This window comes from Leopardus geoffroyi, chromosome C1, assembly GCF_018350155.1.
Source record: "Leopardus geoffroyi isolate Oge1 chromosome C1, O.geoffroyi_Oge1_pat1.0, whole genome shotgun sequence".
Taxonomy (NCBI): domain Eukaryota; kingdom Metazoa; phylum Chordata; class Mammalia; order Carnivora; family Felidae; genus Leopardus; species Leopardus geoffroyi.
In genome coordinates this window covers 888,025-901,995 of record NC_059328.1, presented here as the reverse complement: position 1 = coordinate 901,995, position 13,971 = coordinate 888,025, and the positions used below count along the sequence as shown (strand labels likewise).

Sequence of the window (13,971 nt, the reverse complement as noted above, 5' to 3'; positions counted from 1 at the left end):
CTGGCCAGGCGCCTGCAGACAGACGGGCACGGTGAACCTCGTCCCGGGGCTGTTCGTGGGGGTCACAGGTCCTGGAGACTTGGCGGTGCTGGGAGGGGGCTAGCGTTCCTGCGCCTTACCGGCTACTGGGAGAGACCCCCCCGCCCTCCAACCCGCAGCTCCTTCCAAGCCCCTCACACTCGCGGCAGAGCCAGAGCCCGAGGGACCACTGCCCCCACTGGGTCGGCCTGACCGGGAGGGAAGTGGGGGGGTGGGGGGCAGTGCGGCTGCTCCTCTGGCTGAGGTCCTGGTCACAGGATGCAGCGACTTCTCTGTCCCGCCTGGTCAGGCTCCGTCACACCTGTGCCCGCCTCTGGAAGGGCACTGCAGATGGCTGGGCTGTAAGGAAGGTGACATCTGCCCTCTGCGGCCCGCGAAGCGCTGAGGAAGTCCGGGCCCTAAGCATTCTCTATTTGAATTCTTTCCAACAGAAGTTGTGCGCAATTCCCCTCAAAAGACATCACAAACTTTAATCTCTGTTGGGTCTCATTTATTCACTTCTGGACTCCATATCAGCTGACAACAGAAAGTGAATTCCCATGAAAACACTAAGAACGGGCAAACTTGTCCCGGAGGGCATTAAGTCTGCTCCCATGACTGCAGACGCTGGCCAGAAAGGGGCAGGGAGAAAGGGCTTTGCTGCTGGGAATTTCCAGCACAGTCTTGAGTGCCAAGTGTCTAAGGATGGGGCTGGCTCCCAGCTTTCTATCCTGAAGCCAGGAACGGGCCCTAAGAGAGCCAGTCAGGTCTCAGCGTGAACGCCTCCCTGCAGGGCTGTGCCAGCCCTCTTTGGGTATGGAAGCACTGACCCCAGAATGATCACACGCTGCACATGTGCGTGTGCTCTGGACAAGTCTTGGGGCCTCCTGGCCTCATTCCTGGGTGTCCTTCTGCACACGTTTTGGGAGAGCAAGGAGTTCATCCCTCACAAAGTGAGCACAGAGCTCACTGCCTGGCACGGAGCACGGGCCGTGAGCGCCCACTGGCACTGTTATGACTCCCCCACCGGAACAGGGATCTTATCTGCTTGTTTCCTCACAGAACCCCTCATGTCTAAGCCTCTGGCACATAACAAGTGCTTAATAAATGTAGGAAAGGACCCAGGCTCAGAGTCTCCAAAAGCCAGCCAGATGAGCCTGGTCAGCAGCACCTCTGCTGCTCGGGGTTTTTGCCTTTCAGTCCCAGGCTTTGATCTATGTGCTGGTCAGGCAGCCAGGCGGGGCTCACCCACACACCCCTTTGCGCATTTGAGAAGGTCCGCGGCTGACAGCCTCTGAGAAATAGTGTTAACCTTGAATCACTTGACTCAATTAGCTCAAGGCGAACCAGACTCTATCGCTATCTTCTTCACTTGCCTCTATTACCTGAGGCACAAAACTAACCTTAAACCTTCCACTGCAAAGCTGTCCTGGACGGGCATTTTAGCCATAGCTCTGGCCGTTTTCTCACCAAATCGCCTCATCTTCCTCAAGCCCTGGAGGCAAGCCTGTTTCAAAGCCGTGAATGGAGAAAGAGGGAAGGAAGTGCCGGGCACACACCCGACCTGCCACCTGCCGTATGGTTCGCCTCCCGCAGATCTCTCTAGAAGCAGCTCTGTCCGGAGTAACCAGGATATTCAGTGACCTTCAGTCGAAACGCTTAATTTCTTCCCCAGAGTCTGCAAGCTTCATTCTAGTTCTCCATTGCCCCTGATTGGTCTGTTTGGACCTGAAGAATGGGGATTTTCATTATTCCTGCTTCAAGTTTTTTGAAAATTAGCTTCTGGCCACTTCTGGATGTAACCGGGTAGTGCCCCCCCCCCCCTTTTTTCATTCTCAGCCCCATTCAGACAAGCTCCAGCTGCCCCAGAACAGAGAGCCAATGCAGGGCAGCCCCACCAAAGGTCAGGAAACAGGCCCTTGGTTCTGTGTTGGCCAGCCACCGGCCTGGCTGAGGCGAGCCCCAGACTATAGCATCATCCACACCTGTGAAATGGAAACAGCCTACTTCTCCCCTCCCTTGGAGGATTCAGGAAATGCTCCCCGAGTCAGAGGTCTGGGTCAGGCCACCTCCCTTCTCTGGAAAATATGTAGGTTACTCCCTGTGTTAATTCCATGCCTGTTACGGGAGAGGGGGGAGAACCCACCCTCCAAGTACGACTCTGATGAAACTCAAAATCCGTAAGAAGAGGTCTCCCCCAGCGGAAGGCTGTCTGTTTCAGATGAGGTCTGTGCTGTTTCCCCAGACGCCCCGGCAGCCCCAGCCCCTTTCTTGGTATCACCAAGAGCACAGAACAGTAGGCCTGGTGCCAGACCACAGGAATGAAGATAAAAAAGAAACTCAAATTTCAACCTAACGCATTTGATCCCTGCACATCTACTTAACTTCTCCATGGCCTCCCTTCGACATGGTGACCTCTCCGTCAGGCAGGACCCATGCAGGGCCCTCTGGTTTCAAGCTCAGGGCAGTGACGTCTGTCTCTTTCTCCTGTTTGATGCAGGGAGGCGTCATGCTCTCCCCATATGGCACTGAGCAGGACAATCATGCATTCGGCCCTGGAAGGTATGGAAACCGTCTCCTTAGTTAGTCCCCGGGAGTCATGGGCAACACTTCCCCGGGACAGAGCACACCAATGCCCTAGGCTGCATCTAGGAAAGCCACAAAAGTGTGGTCTGCTGGTCTCTTTGGTTCTTGAGATCATCAGCCTGCAGCTTTTTTGTATTATTTACCTTTTGGGTAATCACTTTGCCGGGTGCTCACAGCAAAAGGGAAGGGACGGCACTAAGTCTACAGCTTGGGCGGAGAGCTGGCCTGAACCCATCCTGGCAGCAGGATGGGCCCCGGGAGGTAGAGGTGAGTCATAGGGATCCGGGAGGGGAAACAGCACTAGCTAAATTTAAAATCCCTGCCTGATATATTTGTGAGGTTGCTTTATTATTTTCCTGGGGGAAAATGCACCAAATAGAGAAATGGCAGGGACACAGAAGAATTTTCTCGAGCTCAGGATGTAATTATTAACGCTATGATTTTCAGATGGAATCTATTCATTTGAGAAGCTGAGGAAACTTGGCAGAAAAGATCAAAAGCAAACTACTTGCAGTCGCCTGAGGTCGTCTGTCTGCTTAGACAGAGGACGGGCCCACAGGAAACAGGGCTTAGCTGGGATGCTGTTCTCAGTAATCGAGGCCCTGAGAACCAATGCACAATCGAACTTGGCCACTCAGAATGTTTTCTACACGAGTTAAATAGACACGCAAGTACAATTGGTCACGTTTAGGGGCACCTGGGTGGCTCAGTGGGTTAAGCATCTAACTTCAGCTCAGGTCACGATCTCACGGTTTGTGGGTTCGAGCCCTGCCTCAGGCTCCGTGCTGACAGTGCAGAGCCTGCTTGGGATTTTATTTCTCCCTCCCTCTCTGCCCACTCATGCTTTCTCTCTGTCAAAATAAATAAACTTAAAAAAAAATTGGTCATATTTAATGTGGAGAAGTGAGAATTCTATTCTTCTATTTTGTATTTTTTAAAGTAGTGATTTGGGGATGCCTACGTGGCTCAGTCAGTAAAATGTCTGACTCCTGATCTCACGGTTTGTGGGATTGAGCCCCGAATCGGGCTCTGCACTGACAGCATGGAGCCTGCTTGGGATTCTGTCTCTCTCCCTCCCTCTCAGCCCCTCCCCCCGCTCGCTCTCTCTCAAAAAAACAAAGTAGTGATTTGAATTCTTTCACGTGGCAGCAAACATGAAACACAAATTAGCATTCCTAACAACAAAGGCTGTCAGTCCAGTGGGGAAAACATTCCACTTGGGATAGAGCCACACGGAATCAACCACATAGAAACTCTCAGGGAGCCTCTGGGGAGAAGGGGGCCCCGCTGGCAGCTGGGGTGAGGCTGCCCCCCGAACTCTGTGACAGGAAGACACTGCTTCCCTCACCTCTCGCTGGTCCTCCTTGCTGGTCCTCTGGACAGGACGCTGGGAAAATAAAAACAGTAATCTTTTTTATACTTAATATTCAATTACCTTCATCAGACTTCCTCAAGAAAACCCCACACACAGATCAATGTTCATTTAGCCAATATTAGTAGGATTATCCAGCCTGCTGCATGCCAAGTATTCGTCTAGATGTTGGGTGCGAAGAAGATATAAAAGGTCCCGATCCCCACTGAGCTCCCCTTCTAGAGGGTGGAAGACGGACCATTAGTAAACGAACAAACCATTGTGAAGGAAGAAATGCCTGCTGTGAAGGGGGACAGTTAGGGCAGTCAGGAAAGACCTTGTGGTGAGGTAACATTTTAGCTGAAACTTGAATTATATCCTATCCCTCCTGGAGCAAAAGCCAGCCACATCAAGGCCCAGGTAAGTGCTCTAGGTAGAGAATAGAAAATGCAAAGGTCCTGGGGTGCCTGGCTGGCTCAGTTGGTGGATGTGCAACTCTTGGTCTCTGGGTTGTGTGTTTGAGCCCCACATTGAGTGTAGAGATTACTTTAAAGTTTTTTTTTAATTAAAAAAAAAGAAAGAAAGAAAGAAAGAAAGAAAGAAAATGCAAAGGTCCTGAGGCTGGAATGAGCCAGCAAGTTCAAAAAGAGACAAAGTCAGGCCAGTGTGGGCTGTGACAGAAGACGTGAGGGAGGGGAGGCAAGTAAGGGGGGGGGGGGCTCCAGGTCAGGTCAGGCATGGCCTGTGGGGTTGTGGCCTGGATCTAGGTTCTGTTTCATTTTATTTCATTTTCCATCAGTTTTGTTGACATACAATTTACATATAATAAAACGCACCAACTTTAAGTATACAATTTTATGGGTTTTGAGCTGTGCGTAGGATTGCATAGCCACCATCTCGATCAAGACATTACACCTTTCCACCAGCTTAAAATGTTCCCTCCTGCCCCTTTGCGGTCAATCTCCCCCCGGCCCTGGTCCCAAGTGACCACTAGCGTCTGCTTTCTGTCACTCTAGTTTTGTTTTTCTAAAGTATAATGTAAATGGCACCCCACAGCATGAGGTCAGTGGTGGCAGTCTCCTAAGTGATCCATGCCTCCTGATACTGGGCAACCCCTTCCCTGGCAGGGGACCCGCATCCACGGACTTGTTTCGGTGATAGGTCAACAGTGACAAAACCTCACTCCCAGGATCAGCTTGTAAAAAAACTGCGACTTGGGTCTAGCTGGCACTCTATTTGCTCACTTTGACGAAGCCAGCAGCCACGTTGAGAGCCGTTATGGCAAGAGGCTCAGCGGGCCGGGAACGGGGGACTGTCAGCCCCTGGTCCAACAGAGCTGACAAACCTCTAGATGACTGCGGCCCTGGCCAATATCTTAGTCACAGCTTTGTGAGAGACAGAGCTGGGACCCCGACCTACAAAAGCTGGGTGATAACTATGCTGTTTTACCCACCATGTCCCTGGCCGTTTGTTACACGGCATGAATTCCTCGCACAGTAGTAACAAAGTAGACTTCTCTCACTTAGTACAATGTTTGAGATTCACCCACATAGTAGTGTGGATTGGATGTGTCTTTTTTTATCGCTGAGGAGTGTTCCTTTGTATGAATATACCCCAGTTTGCCTCAACCCACCTGCTGATGGACATTCGGGCTGTACCCAGTTTTCATCCGTTTGGAGTACAGCTGCTTTGAATGCTCAAGTGCAAGTCTTTGTGTGGTCACACATTCTCATTTTCTTGGAATAAATACCTACTTCTAGGATTGTGGGATCTTAAGGGGAAGGTATGCTTATGAGAAACTACCAATCTATATTGGTGTGGCTGTGCCATTTTGTATTCCCACCAGCGAGGGATAAGATTTTCAGATGCTCTGCTTCCCTATCCACATGTGCTTAGGAGTCTTTAATTTTGGCCATTTTTGTAACTATGTAGAGACATCTCATCGTGGGTTTAATGTGCATTTTCTTAATGAGTGTTGACACTGAGCACCTCTTCATGTGCTTCTTCAAATCTTTTGTCAAGATTTAAAAATGAGATCGTTGGTCTTCTTATTGAGTTGTAAGAGTTCTTTGTATATTGTAGATACAAGGGCTTTGTTGGATGTATGTTTTGCAAATACTTCCTCCCAGTCTGAGCTTATCTATTCATTTTTCCTCCCTTTTTCTCTTTCTTTCTTTCTCTTTCTTTTCTTTCTTTCTCTTTCTTTCTTTCTTTCTTTCTTTTGACAGAGAGAGAGTGCATGCACACATGCAAGCAAGCAGGGTGGGGAGGGGCAGAGACAGAGAATCTCAAGCACACTCCACATTCAATGCAGAGCCCGACAAGGGGCTCAATCTCACGACCCTGGGATCATGACTTGAGCCAAAATCAAGAGTCAGATGCCCAAGTGACTGAGCCACCCAGGTGCCCCATTGTCTATTCATTTTTTGCAACTATTCTTCCAAGAGGTAAAGGTTGGGTATGTATGTATGTATGTATGTATGTATGTATGTATGTATGTATTTTGAGACAGAGAGAGCACGAGCAGGGTAGGGGCATAGAGGGAGAGACAGTATCCCAAGCAGGCCCTGCACTGTCTGCAGAGTCCAACTCACAAACCTTGACCTGAGCCGCAATCAAGAGCTGGACATTTAACCGACTGAGCCACCAAGGCGCCACAAAGTTTTTAATCTTGATGAAATCCATTTTGTCAATTTTCCCTTATAGCTCATGCTCCACCTGGGTCCCCCTTTTCTAAGTGGCCTGGGAGCTTTCTCCAGGCAAGAAGTTGGGATCCCCAAAGGGCTCACCTAACTTGCTCCCATCTCTCAGGGATCACTGTCCGTAATTCCCTGGTGTCCAAAAACCTGACAGCTGATGTCACTTTGTATATACATATTTTGTTCAGTTTCTTAGTTGTTTCAGGCAGGAAGGTAAATCTGTCTCTGTTACGCCATCTCAGTCAAAAGCAGAAGCTTGCCGTCGTTCAAAAAAATTTTTTTTAAATAACAGCTTTATTGCCATATAATTCACATGCCATAAACTTGCTTTCACTTTTCAAAGCTGTTCTGAGTACAGAAGTTTCAATGGTCAGTGGTTTTTACTTGTTTTTCTTCTTTTCTCTCAGTGTCTTCGAGTTGTTGCCCCATTGTCCCTGGATGGTGTGGTTGCTCTCACTCAAAAAGATTATTGACGTCACTTTGTTGCTCTGTATGCAATGCATTTTTTCTCTGAACGTTCCAAAGAGTTTTTCTTTAATTCTCATTTTCATCAATTTGATTATGATGTGCCCTGGTGCGATTTTCCTATATTTATTCTGCTTGAGGTTTGTTGAGCTTCTTGGATCTGTGGGCTTATTGTTTTCATCAAGTTTGGAAGATTTTCAGCCACTTTGGCAGCAAGTTTCCTATCCCCTGGGGTCCTTGCCAGGGTATTAAATCCATATCCTGAGAGAATGCCTTACGTCAACAAACTCTCCCTTTTATAGTCGCATGTTTGGCCCCCTGATCAAGCACCTTCAAAATCCATTCCATGGCTCATTCTTGCAGCTCCTTTGGCAGATAGCCCCTGTTAGCCTTAAAAATAAAACTTCCAGTTACCTTACCAGCAAAAGATAGGTTTATCGGGGAATAAAAGAGAATTGCCACGTGGGCAAGCAAACTACAGCAAAACCACTGGTGAGTCCAAAGAGCAAAGGGGAGGCGGACTCTTTTAAAGAGCAAAGAGGGGGAACGTAAGTTGGGCCGGCGGTTATAGGCAAAAAGTCCAGGGGCGCAAACTAGGAGTTTGAAGTGAAGGGTCTTCTCATTGGCTGGGCTGTGAGAGTCTCCCATTGGCTGGGCTGTTGCTGGCGTGATAAGTAAAGCCTTTCTTCCTGCAGGTGGAGTAGCCTCAAGAAACATCCACCCGCAGGGTCCCTCTCTTCCTGGGTGAGCAGTTGATGAGGAGTGGTAGGGCCTGAGAGCGCCCCCTGCATAACCTCCCAGCTACATTTTAGCGATTTTTTCTGCTGCTAATTTTCACACCCCTTTCTCTCTTATCAGGCCCAGCATTTATTCAATGAGGCGATGCTACGACTTTTCCCCAGTTGTCCGGCTGGCAACCAGGAGGGGGTGGGGGTGCAGATACGGAAAGGGACCTTGTTGTCCTGTTTTCGAAGCGTCTACAGAATCTTCCGATAAGGGAATGCTAGCTCTTCCTAGTTAGGGGTGAGCAACCGTTGCAGGCTCTAAAGTTTCAGAAAAGTCTGAGGAGCCAAAACCTTTAGGGGCATCCACCCAGATATACTCATCGGATGTGTCAAGGTTTTCCCAACCAGGACCCTGACCTTGGCATTGCAAAGCTACCTTGACTGAGATTCAAGGCAGCTCTATTTTTATTTTTTTGAGGAAACTTCATGCTTTTTCCATAGTGCTTGCATCGATTTGCATGTCCACCAAAGCGCACAAGTATTCCGTTTTCTCTACGTCCTCGCCAACTCTTGCTAATTCTTGTCTGTTGGATAGTAGCCATTCTAACAGGTGTGAGGCGATATCTCAGTGTGGTTTTGATTTGCATTTCCCCAATGATTAGTGATGTTGAGCATCTTTCAATGTACCTGTTAGACATCTGTATGTCTTTGTCTTCCTTGGGACAATGTCTCTTCAAATACTCTGCCCATTTTTTTTTTTTTTTAATCGTCAAATGGTTAACATACAGTGTAGTTTTGGCTTCAGGAGTAGATTCCCATAATTCATCACTTACAGACAACACCCAGTGGTCATTCCAACAAGTGCTCTCCTCAATGCCCATCACCCATTTTTCCCACCCTCCCAACCTCCCACCCACATCAACTCTCAGTGTCTCTGTATTTAAGAATCTCTTACGGTTTCCCTCCCTCTCTGTTTGTATCTTATTTTTCCTCCCATTCCCCTACGATCATCTGTTAAGTTTCTCAAAATCCACATAGGAGTGAAATCATCTATCTGTCTTTTCTGACTGACTTATTTCACTTCGCATAATATACTCCAGTTCCATCCACGTTGTTGCAAATGTACTCTGCCCATTTCTTAGTTGGGTTGTTTGGATTTTTTGCTATTGTGCGAGTTCTTTATATATTTTGGACATTAATGCTTTACCAGATACATGATTTGCCAATATCGTCTCCCATTCCATAGGCTGCTTTTTATTTTGTGGATGGCTTCCTTTGCTGTGCAGACGGTGTTTAGTTTGATATAGTCCCGCTTGTTCATTTTTGCTTTTGTCACCTTTGCATTTGGTGCCAATACACTTACTTTCTTAACTGTCTCCAACTTCTCAGATCCCTGGACGGGGTGCCAGTGCCAGTCAGCATCAGCGAGACCATCGTGCTTGCATGTCTCTGTCACCCTCCCAAACAGACATCCTTCTCAGTCACCGTACCAACCGCTCTTCTCCCAATTTATTCCTGGTGAAAATGTTGCCAGTGGGCTGCCTCCTTGTTCAAGGCGTCCACACACCATGCAGGATGAGCAGCTCACTACCAGCTGGGCAGCGAGTGATCTAGTTACAAATCCCCACCTCACCATCTACTTTCTCGGACCATTGCTGCTACCAACTCTGTTTATTTGGGTCCTCTAGTAAGCATACCGTGAGATGGCGTTCAGAATGCAAGAGATTCATTGGGGGCTCATGGCTATGAAAGATCAGGAGTGGGGGTGGGGAGTGAAATTGGGCCGAGGAAGTCGGCAGACTGCAATACTGATCTGAAGCCTGTGAATGGAAAGTGGGAAGTAGAATCGGGGAGAGAGAATCTAACTCTCATGCAAATCTAACGAAGTTTGGGCCAACCCAAAGGAAGGGGTTGGAGGAACTTTGGCGCAGAGATTGTCCATTAGAGGAGTCCTGGGTTGATGGGTATGGTCCACCCAGAGCCCCCGCCATGCTCCATGTCTGACCAGAGACGACCCAGAAAGAGAGTGAACTCAGCGTACTGAACCTGGCGGGCAGCCAGCTGCACTCCTAGCAGTTGAATGCAAATTCTCTCTGGAAGGGAGATCAGAGTGGAGCCTCCTCCATGGCTGGCGGCTACCACAGAATAGTCACTTAGTATCCTAGCATCTGTCAAAGATGATCAATGAAGATTTTATTTTTTTTAATGCGCTCATGGATATTAACACATTTGCCATGCTTCAACCTGTTACATTTACTTTTCTTTTTGATACTCAAATTGTCCTTACTTTGGCTAGTGGGAGCGCCTCCGGCTAGCGAATCCTCTGATGCAATGCTGGTCCCACTGATAATTTCCTTGCTTTCTGTTGATAAGAGGCTCCAGGACCATCTTGTGTGTGTGTGTGTGTGTGTGTGTGTGTGTGTGTGTTGATGTTTATTTATTTATTATGAGGGAAAGACAGTGCCTGTGCCAGTGGGGGAGGGGCAGTCTGGAATCCCGAAGCAGGCTCCGCACTGTCTGCACAGAGCCCAACACAGGGCTCAAACCCACAAACCGGGAGATCATGACCTGAGCCGAAATCAAGAGTCAGATGCTTAACCAACGGAGCCCCCCAGGCAGCCCCATCCTGTGTGCTTTCTGCCTCAGGTCTGAAATCAGTCATGTTCCTATGAAGCTATGGCTTGTTTTGGTGGGAAATGGCATGTAGGGACAACAATCTGGGTGCTAAGAGTACTCGCTTGTCCTGAATTGGTTTGTTTTTAGACCAGTGCAGCCCGGGAGAACAATGAGAACTTTTTATATCTGCCCTAATATAGCAGCTACTAGCCACACGGGGCTATTTAACACTTGAAACCAAGAAACGGAATTCTTTTTTTTTTTTTTTTTTTTAATTTTTTTTTTCAACATTTATTTATTTTTGGGACAGAGAGAGACAGAGCATGAACGGGGGAGGGGCAGAGAGAGAGGGAGACACAGAATCGGAAACAGGCTCCAGGCTCTGAGCCATCAGCCCAGAGCCCGACGCGGGGCTCGAACTCACGGACCGCGAGATCGTGACCTGGCTGAAGTCGGACGCTTAACCGACTGCACCACCCAGGCGCCCCAAGAAACGGAATTCTTAATGTTATTTAATTGAAATGTTTTTCTTACAGTAAAGTATACATGACATAAATGTTACCTTTTTAACCACTTTTAAGTGTACAGGTCACAACATTGTGCACATTCACATTATTTGCCAGCATCACCACCGCCCATGGCCAAAACCCTTCCATTTTCCCACACTGAAACTCTGCCCCATTAAACGCTAACTCCGGGGCGCCTGGGTGGCGCAGTCGGTTAAGCGTCCGACTTCAGCCAGGTCACGATCTCGCGGTCCGTGAGTTCGAGCCCCGCGTCGGGCTCTGGGCTGATGGCTCGGAGCCTGGAGCCTGTTTCCGATTCTGTGTCTCCCTCTCTCTCTGCCCCTCCCCCGTTCATACTCTGTCTCTCTCTGTCCCAAAAATAAATAAACGTTGAAAAAAAAAAAAAAATTAAAAAAAAAAAAACGCTAACTCCCCATTTCACACCCACCCCCACCTCCTAGCAATCAGTTTTACTTCCTGTCTCTACGAATTTGACTACTCCCTGTACCTCATAGAAGTGAAATCAAACAGTATTTCTTCTTTTGTGTCTGGCTTTTTTCACTCAGCATAATGTCTTCAAAGTTTACCCATGTTGTATGTGTCAGAATTTCCTTTCTTTTTATGGCTAAATAGTCTATTATATCTATATATACATATCACATTTTGCTTTTCCATTCTTCCACTGATGGACATTTGGGTCGTTTCCACCTTTTGGCTATTATGAATAACACTGCTATGAACATTGGTGTAAAGATGTCTGTTCAAGTATTTAATTTTAATTAATTTTTAAAAATTTTTTAATTTATTCATTTTTGAGAGACAGACTGTGAGTGGGGGAGGGGCAGAGAGAGAGAGACACACACACACAGAATCTGAAACAGGCTCCAGGCTCTGAGCTGTCAGCACAGAGCCTGACACAGGGATCAAACTCACCAACCATGAGATCATGACCTGAGCCAAAGTCGGACGCTTAACCGACTGAGCCACCCAGGCTCCCCTTTTTAATTTAATTTTCAATTTAAATAGCCACATGTGTCCAGTGGCTACCATATTGGACAGTTCTAGACCTTTCCAGTGGATAGAGCTAAGAAATACATTTTTAAAAGATATTAAGTCATACTAATATTTCCCATTGAAATCCAAGATTACAGGTTTTTAACTTATTTTCCATCTCTTCTCTCAAGCTAAAAGCATTGATATTTAAAAGCATCTAATATTTAAAAAAAATTTTTTTAACGTTTATTCAATTTTGAGAGATAGAGACAGAGCATGAGCAGGGAAGGGGGAGAGAGAGGGAGACACAGAATCCAAAACAGGCTCCAGGCTCTGAGCTGTCAGCACAGAGCCTGACGTGGGGCTTGAACTCACAAACTGCGAGATCCTGACCTGAGCCAAAGTTGGATGCTCAACGTACTGAGCCACCCAGGTGCCCTTATTGGCTCCTAATATTAACCACACTACTTAATCGCTCTATCCCACTTTACACAATTCCAAAATAGCAACAGCAATGTTATTACCAAGACCAGGATTAAAGCAAACAGTTTGAGATTTCTTTGCAGCTCTTTTTGCCATTACTACTTATGTACAAAGTGTTGGGTTTTAATGTCACTTGAATTATTTTCTGTGTGGTTAAGCCCCCAACCTGACATACCGTTAGGATCATTGGTTTCATTTTGCTTCCAATTTTTAGGAATTGATTTACTTTTGGCTCTGTCATTACACAGTCCCAAAGCCAAAGGGACAAGCACATGTGGAGAAATCTAGCTTCTGCACACACCTCACCTTCCTGACCCTGGTGGGTAACCGTTTGTACGTTACTTTTCAAGGTAGGAAAATAGCCATGTACATTCTTATTGCTTCTACCCCTTCTTAGTAAAATACCATACACGCTGTTCTGCAACTTTATCATTACCTTTCTTAACAATACGTTCTGAGGGCCACTCTGGGACAGAACATGGGAGCAGTCTTTCACAGCTGCTCCAGGGCGCGGCTGCACACCTTCCCGACACCTACTGGTGAAGCTCCTACTGGTGAACACTGGAGTGTTTTCAGTCTTTTGCTTTCCTTTCCTTCTACAGTAGAAAGTGTATTGATGGTTAATGTGGAAAGGCCCAGAAAGGCAAAGCTGGGGAGAAAGAAGCCCCGCCATGTCGCCATGTGCGTGGGTGGGGAAGAGAAGTAGAATTTCTGGTAAAGGGGCTACCACCGGGGGCTGATACGGTGACTTCGGTCTCCCCCGAGGTCCCTCACTCTGAGCAGGGAGAAGCCCTGGCCAACACCAGCGGGCGATGAGGCGCAGGAGCGTGCTGCCACCGGCAGGCTCCCACCGTTCCCACCTTTGCTGCGCTTTTTGCGAGGCTTGGTGGCCCTGATGGATCGTCTTCCCTGCACAAACTTAAAGGACTTCCTGGACCTCACTGTGGCACCAGGAGGCAGGGGTCAAAGCCAGCACGCGGCTAGCGGGGCCAGCCACCTTGCAAGTCACACGCAAGTCTCTGCAAAGGCAGAGGTGCACCCACGCCCTCGGGTGGCCGGACGCCCCCTGTGTGGCCTGGCGGGAGATGCCCTTCGTCACACACACTCCCGCGCCAGGCAGGTCGTCTGACAGGAAAGGCGGGCAGGAGTTACGGTATAACGGCGACCCCGGGCCTCGGGGGACGGGGGAAGGGGGGGAGCGAGGCGAGGCTCGATTCCGCTCCAGCGCAGCCTGCTCGTTGTGCCCGCTCCCCCCACCCCCCGCCCCTTGCGCAAAGCAGGGGAAATGCAGATTTTACGTGAACACACCTAGTTTTTAGGGTTGACAGCCCGTCCGAACTTAGGTCGCCTTGGGCCAAACCCGGAGCGCCGACCCGGCGCCGGGTCCGATCCTCCCGGCGGCGCAGTCCTCTCCGAGCCCCGCCGCACGCGGCCTGCATCCCGGGCGCACTGCGCTTGCGCGGGGCGCGCCGGACAGAACCATCGCGAGAACGGGGGTTGCGTGCGGCGCGCGAGCTCCCCCGCCGCGT

General features: G+C 48.6%; 1 long non-coding RNA gene across 1 annotated transcript; it reads right to left on the bottom strand.

Annotated features, from left to right (window-relative positions):
* Nucleotides 1-3,725: 3,725 nt before the first annotated feature.
* Nucleotides 3,726-13,892, bottom strand: LOC123597040. Its single transcript, XR_006711924.1, has 2 exons — nucleotides 13,751-13,892; nucleotides 3,726-3,991 (listed from the first exon to the last, which is right to left on the bottom strand). It is a non-coding gene; the product is annotated as an uncharacterized LOC123597040 (long non-coding RNA).
* Between the last annotated feature and the right edge of the window lie 79 nt (nucleotides 13,893-13,971).